The sequence below is a fragment of the Peromyscus leucopus genome, chromosome 8a, assembly GCF_004664715.2.
Source record: "Peromyscus leucopus breed LL Stock chromosome 8a, UCI_PerLeu_2.1, whole genome shotgun sequence".
Classification (NCBI taxonomy): Eukaryota; Metazoa; Chordata; class Mammalia; order Rodentia; family Cricetidae; genus Peromyscus; species Peromyscus leucopus.
The window spans coordinates 15,861,606-15,869,630 of NC_051085.1; positions in this window are offsets into that span (position 1 = coordinate 15,861,606).

Genomic DNA, 8,025 nt, shown 5'->3' on the forward strand with positions numbered 1-8,025 from the left:
GAATCACTTGGTTCAAGTTAAGATATAAACACAGGGGGAAGGAAAATCGAAGAGTGACAAAAATACAGAAAGCATTCTCTTATCGATATCAGAGAGCAACGAGCTTGTGTTGCCCAGCAGAGCTCCCTTCTTGTGTGTGTTCGTAGCCCGCGGCAGCCATGTTTGTATAAGCCCTCTGCCGTCCACTCGAAGCCCTTTCTACACCCTCGTGGTGTATCTTTCTTTGTCTGGGGTGGAAGCAGTTTCACCTTTTCTTGGGAACCTTGCCTCCAGCCAATCAGGGCACTCGCATTTTCCGATTTGTCTTTTTTATTTTTTTGGTCTCCCATCTGTTCTCACGTTAGGAACTGTACAAAAGGACTGTTTTTTAAGTTAGACAAAATAAGGGCCGTTTCTGTGCCGCAATCGGGTTGCTTTCCCTGGCTTGTTTGATCAGTTCCCTTTCTCAGAGAGTTGCAGCAGTAGGTTCCGATTTCAGTGAGGCACTTACTAAGCACATTAGGCTCCGATGACGGCAAATTCATGTTCTAATGATTTTTATCTGACTGAAAATAGCAAGTCTTCAATATGTTAGTTTCTGCACAGAGAATATTAATGTTGACTTTCCCCCAGTGATACTGAATTTAAATGGCTTTTGACGAATCTGCCTGCTCTTCTGCACTGCCTCCTTAGTGCTTTGAGAACGGAGTTTCCTTTGGAGCTTAGGCCACCCATACCAGCCTGTTCCTCACTGCTGTGGCGTCTTCAGCTCCGTCTCTCTCCACAGCACGGGAACCACTCCTCTATCTCTCCCATTTCTCCACCACATACCCATTATTGTAGTGGCGCCTGCCTGTCAAGGCCTCCAGGTACTGGGTGGGGCCCTTTTCCACGCTGAATTCCCAGAGCTACCACCCTCTTGCCTCTCTCCTCCTCCGAGCTTTCTAGCTGCTACCATGGTGGGTCCTTCAGCTCTTGGGGTGATCATGGCTACTGTGCACAAAACAACTGACCCCAGCCTTACTGGCATGATGTAGACATCTATAGCTGGTCTCTAGAATGTAAATATGCTGCCAGCCCCAGCATACACTGACTCCTCTTGCCGTCTTCCTACACCGTTCATACTGTAACTGCTTACGGTAGCTGGGGTCATATATGCTGCTCAGACCCAACCTGTGTTGCCATGTAAGTACCACATGTTGGTTCTATTACCAAGTGCATATGCATTGCTGGCCCTCATGTCCACTATCAGCTCTTGTCCTTTGCTGCTTGCATTGGTTTTTGTTCTCAATGTGGAGTCCTTGATGTTCTCACCACTGAAAGTGACGTAGTTGTTAGTGTCATGGACCGGGCACCTGGAGTTGATGTAGCTCTGTCCCCTAGACTTACCGAGACTAATGCCAGTCCACAAAGTATGGAAGGTTTCTTTAAATATGCACAGACCTATGCAAGTCTACAAGGACCACAGAGAATTGGAGAAGCATGATTCTGCCAAAGTGACACAATAAACCCAGCCTATAACCCCAAAGAGATGGAGTGGTGGTTTGAATGAAAATGGATGCCCCCCGCAGGCTCCTGGGGAGTGCCACTATTAGGAGGTGTGGCCTTGTGGAAGTAGCTGTGGTCTTGTTGGGGGCAGGCTTTGAGGTCTCAGAAGCTCAAGCCAGGCCTAGTAAAATTCCTTCTCTTCCTGCTGCCTGGGGATTCAGATATAGAGCTCTCAGTTCCTTCTCTAGCACCATGTCTGCCTACATGCCACCATGCTTGGACTAAAACTATGAAACTGTATGCCAGCCCCAGTTAAATGTTTTCCTTTATAGGAGTTGCTGTGGTCATGGTGTCTCTTCACAGCAATAAAACCCTAACCAAGATAGATGGCACTTCACAAAATCCCTGACAAAGTAAAAAAAAAAAAAAAAAATTTTATAAAGGAATCCAGAGGGGTTGGGGATTTAGCTCAGTGGTAGAGTGCTTGCCTAGCAAGCACAAGGTCCTGGGTTCAGTCTTCAGCCCTGAAATAATAAAAAAAAAAAGTCCAGCAAGCTCTCAGGACATAGGTCTCTTTGTCAAAATTTCAGTACAAATGGGGAAGATGTTCATGAGGTCAGACCCTTAGCTGAGAAGCTATTGGGAACTGATGGCTGTTGGAAGAAAAAGAGTCATTATTCTTTGGGGATGTGGTCACTGGTAGGTTGCACATTCTCCACACCCACGTGCATATGGGTGGCACTAATTAGACCTAGTGGGAGAGAACATGAAGTTGGGAGAGGGACATGTTGGGGAATCCCAAAGGGAGTTGGAGGGGTCAATGCAGGTAGATTTGATCTATCTATCTATCTATCTATCTATCTATCTATCTATCTATCTATCTATCTATGGAAAATCTAAAGAGTAAATAAAATTAAAAAGTAAAAGAATAAAAAACAGAAGAAAAATTTGAAGTTTTTTGTGAAGTTTAACATTTTTATTATTTGAGGATTTAATATATGTGCACAATGTATTTTGATTATATTCACTATTCACCCATTCTTCCCTGTAACATCTCCCAGATTCACCCCCCACATCCTATCCTTCACAACTTCTTATCCTTTTTTTCTTTTTTCAATAGCCCACCAAATACAGTTTGTACTGGCCACATGCTGATGGGTGTGGGGACATTTGACATTTTCGGTGCTTCATTTAGAGAGCTAACATTTTCATTGTAGGATCTTCAGAACAGAACAGAAGATGGAAAGAAGAAGAGCAAACAAATCAAACAGACAACCAAGCTCATAATGCTCCAGGACTTTCCAAGCTTGGGAAAATACATGGACATTTAGCCAGACAGAGCTCAAAGTCCCCAAAGAAGATTTCACTGAGCTATATTACAGTCAAACTATAAAACATTTAGGACAGAAGAGTTCCTTCTTCCTTGAGAGCAACAAAAAGCAAAAATAAAAACAAAAACACAGCCGGGCGGTGGTGGCGCACGCCTTTAATCCCAGCACTCGGGAGGCAGAGGCAGGCAGATCTCTGTGAGTTCGAAGCCAGCCTGGTCTCCAAAACGAGTTCCAGGAAAGGCACAAAGCTACACAGAGAAACCCTGTCTCGAAAAAACAAAAAAAAAAAAAAAAAAAAAAAAAAAAAAAAAGAAAAACAAAAAAAACACCAAGGAAGCTTCTATTTGGCAATCAAAAGACTTCTCAGCACAAACCTTGTAGTCAGAGAGAGCATGAGATGAGATATTTAAAGTTACTGAAAGAAAGCAACTGTCTATTGGAAGTTTTTTTTTTTCCTTGCAAAACTGTCCTTCACACCTGAATGATAAGGACTTTCTCAGGCAAAAGCTGAGGAAGGGCCTCTCTAGGCCTATCCTAAAGGTAATGACAATGGTTAGTAATTTATTGTATATTTATTATTTGCTAAGAGAGAGGCTCTCATGTTTCTACCACAAAACATAAAATTGGCAGGTAATGAAGTAGTGGATATTAACTTAATTGTGTGAATTATTTCTGAATGTGAACATGAATCAAACATCATGTACTACAATTCCTCAGTCAGACCTAAGGAAAACTAGAAAAAAGGACCAGAGTTCACTGTGCTTCTCAGTTACCCTGTGATATTTCTCCTACTGACACTGAATCTTCATGCCACAGGCTGTTTGTCCCTCTGTATTTACCTCTGGGGTGATCAGAACCAAAACAGGACTTCCATGTCTATTGAGCAACTATAAACTCTTTCCTCTTACTGTGTTTTTCACTTGTCATCATTTCCTCTTCACTGTACCAGGTTTTTCCTTTTGGGCCACCAACCAGCTCCCAAATCGTGGCACGGAAACTTCTTATTAGTTATGAATGCTTGGCCTAGCTTAACCTTGTTTCTGGCTAACTTTTTTTTTAACCTTAAATTAACCTGTTACTCTTTATCTACCTTTTCCTCCGGGCTTTTTATTTTTTCTGTAGATCTTACTTTTACTGCTTCTCATGTCTGTCTGTCTGCCTGGCTTCTGGCCCCTGGCGTCTTCCTCGTTCTCTCCTCCTCCTTCTCTCTTTCCTCTTCCAAGGCTCGAGTTCTCCCCCTATTTATTCTCTCTGCCTGTCAGCCCCACCTATCCCTCTCCTGCCTAGCTATTGGCCATTCGACTTATCATTAGACCAATCAGGTGCCTTAGGCAGGCAAGGTGAAACAAACGCAACACAGCTTTACATAAGTAAACAAATGCAGCATAAACAAATGCAGCACACCTTTACACAATTAAAGTCATATTCCGAAGCGTGAACAAATGTAACACATCTTTGCCTAGCTAAAATAATATTATGCAACACTTATTTTACTTTTTGGAAAATGTAACTAGGCATCCCGAAGCTGTCTCAAGCTTCCCTCTACCCGCATGAAATTGAAGAGCAGTAAACAAACAGCGGGGCTGCTCCCAGGTTTCCGAAACACGAGAACCTTTTTCTCACGGCAGCGGCGATAATCAAGTCCATCTGGTCCTTGCCTTTGCACTACTTCCTGGTGGTTTGAAATGCTTATCCACCTGCTACAGATGCAGTCCCTCCTAGTACCCTCTCTCCCTCTCTTTTAATGCACCTAAGCCAATGGTTTCCTCTGCAGGTTTTCCCACTCCCTCCCTCTCGCTATTCACATCAATGATTGAAAATAAATGTTATAGGCTTACAAACTGCACTGCTTCGTTAACTCTCTTACCTTAGCCAGATCCAGATCATAGGTTCGTCTTTCCTGGGACGCTGGGCAAGTATCACAGAGCCCTCTTGCCTTCCTGTTTGACTCCAGTCCTGTGGGAGTGTTTTCATTCCGGGTGTTCTATGCAGTGTCTCTCACCCCCACCCCCTCTCCTTGCCTCCCCGCTACCCTACAATTATAAAGCTCCAGGACATCCCCACCAGGTCACCAACCCCATTATGACTTCCTTGTGGTTTTCTTTCCTCCAATTCACATGCTACTTGTAGGATGTAGATGGAAATAGCTCAGTTAACTTCCTGACTCTTGAATGAACACATGCCTCTTGAGGAAACAGAGTGTGCTGATAACTCATTAGGAAAACTACAAGGGTCCTGGTCCTTTAGAAATTGAAGAAAAAAGTAATTAAGAAATTTTATTTTTTTTCATTGGAGTCCTCCCAAGCAATATAACTAAAATGTTATTTTTGGAAATCCTCACTCATGAATTACCTCCATTAATCATTTTATTTAAGTTTCCTTGATTTAATGTTGAACTATATGTAAGACAGTTGTAAGCTACAATATAAGACATTGTTCCTATTTACAAGAAATTTTAGAGTAATTCATTTGTTCTCACCTGTGGCTAAATGTAATAGTTTCTCAAGGAGGAGTTAAAACCACTATTTCAGTCCTAAGAATTGCAGTGTAAATGGCTTAAGAAGGATTTCAGGGCAGTTTTGAAAAGGATACTAATAGTACAGCCAGAATTGAGGGCCACTAAGGTAGGGGCATGAACCTATACATTTCTCACAGAGATAATGTGGACATTCATGGCCTGGTTTTAAGTGCATTCACTTATTATAGTTCATGCAATTCTTTCTAGAAGGTCACTGTGTGGAAAGGACTTTCTTCACTCTGTCCCATCATCTGTCTGTCTGTCTGTCTGTCTGTCTGCCTGCCTGCTTGCCTGCCTAATGTATCTATTATCTGTCTATCTATTATCTATTTATCTACCTAGTCCTCTCTCAGTAACCAGTCACCACTGGACTATGTGCTCCCTAAAGTCAGGGACCAAGATTTGCAGTTAGATTAATGTGAATTTCAATCTGGACAGTTGACATTAAGCAACTGTGGTAGTTTGAATATAAATGGCCCATAGTGAGTGGCACTACTAGGAGGTGTGACCTTGTTGGAGTAGGTGTGGCCTTGTTGGAGGAAGTGTGTCTTAGTCACTTCCTGCTGCCTTCCGATCCAGATGTGGAACTCTCAGCTACCTCTCTAGCACCATGTCTGCCTGCGTACCACCATGCTTCCCACCATGACAATAATGGACTAAACTGCTGTGGGATGTTCTGTATGTCCTGTGGGAGCCCATTCTTGGGTTCCTCATGGCTTTACCCAGCAGGTCCGAATAGAGGATGATTAGGACCACCAGCCTGAGTGCAGGTGTCTGAGATGATCTGCACTTGGCTGTGCTGGGGGATGGTCTGTGTGTCAAGTTGCTCTGATTGGTCAGTAAATAAAACCTGATTGGCCAGTGGCTAGGCAGGAAGAATAGGCAGGACTAACAGAGAGGAGAAATAAAAGAACAGGAAGGCAGAAGGAGTCACTGCCAGCTGCCCGCCAGGACAAGCAGCATGTGAAAATGCCGGTAAGTCATGAGCCACGTGGCAAGGTATAGATTTATGGAAACAGATTAATTTAAGCTATAAGAAAAGTTAGCAAGAAGCTTGCCATGGCCATACAGTTTGTAAGCAACATAAGTCTCTGTGTTTACTTGGTTGGGTCTGAGTGGCTGTGGGACTGGCAGGTGACAAAGATTTGTCCTAACTGTGGGCAAGGCAGGAAAACTCTAGCTACACTAAACCTCTGACCTGTATGTCAGCCCCAATTAAATATTTTCCTTTATAAGCATTGCTGTGGCCATGGTGTCACTTTATAGCAATGGAAACCCTAACTAAGACAGCAACTAACCCATACACATTACGAGTCAGATGTCAGTAATACTAAGGAAACTGAACCCAACTCATACAGCCATGAAGTTGGCACACAAATATAGTAAAACGATGCCCACATAGCACTTAGCTGGATATGGAATGTGGCAAGTGGGCTGCAAATAGCTACCAATGTTAGCTATTGTCATTGTTAGCCTGTCATCCTAGATTCTGGCAAAGAGCTTTATGCCCAAGTATTTAATAAGTAAAAACACCACTATAATGCACTTGATTTTGCAGACTCATTGAACTCTGATGGATGTTTATGAAATTATTTAACAGAAGATAGGTTTCTGCTATTTCAAAGAGCAATGCTGTGCAACTCAGAAATGAAGTGTCCTGGGTGAGTTTTTGGTTTTTTTCATTTCTGGGACCAGTTAGACCTCTGCAGGTCCCTGTCCTGGTCATGCACTGGGGGCATTGAGCTTCTGTACCATATCACATGGGCTCTTTTGATGATAGATTGTGGTGAATGGCAGAGACCACTGGAGAGAAAGGACATCTAATCTTCACTCTGTTCCTACTTAAGCCTGATTTCTTCAGCTGCTCCTGTAGTCGGAAATGTTCCTGTGTCCCACCTGACCCATGGCCAGGTCAAATCTCTCTTACCTACAATCCCACAGCTGCTTATAAAACAATCACTCAGAGGCTTAATATTATTTACAAACTGTATGGTCTATGGTAGGCTTCTTACTAGCCAGCTCTTATAACTTAACCCATTTCTATTAATCTATAAGTTGCCACGTGGCCATGGCTTACCAGTATTTATATCTTGCTTCTGGAGGTGCTGGTGTCTCTCTCACCTCTGCCTTTCTTCTTCCGGTCTCTCTCCTGGATTTCCTACTTGCCTCTAAGCTGCCTTGCCATAGGCCAATGCAGCTTTATTTATCAGCCAATCAGACAACACATATTCACAGCATACAGAAAGACATCCCACAGCAGGCTGCCTTTGCCCATGACTACACCTTCTCTTGGGAAGGATGCATAACTGCGCACCAGCTCTCCTTGCATTTAGGAAGGACTCTTTCCTTCTTCTCTTGCTCTATTGGGTTTATGGGTGGTGATAGTTTCCTGTTGGTAATAGTCTCTTATTGACTTCCTTAGTTCTCCCATACATGGAAGAGATTAGGAAGTAGTCTTATCATTGAAATCTTTTCAGGCATAGGGCTGGACTCCATTTCCTAGGAGGTGCCTAAGCCTAGCTACCATTTCCTCAAAGGTGTCACATTCGCTTCATGCAGTAAGCAGCATACTTTTACTAGGTCTCCACTGTGAGCGCAACCACTAAGGTGTGCATTGAAACTTCTATGGCAGGTGACGGTTGTCCCAGCCTCAGTCCCTATGTATGTCTGGAAAATTTGCCACCTCGGATTTAGCTGGAAGGAAATGCC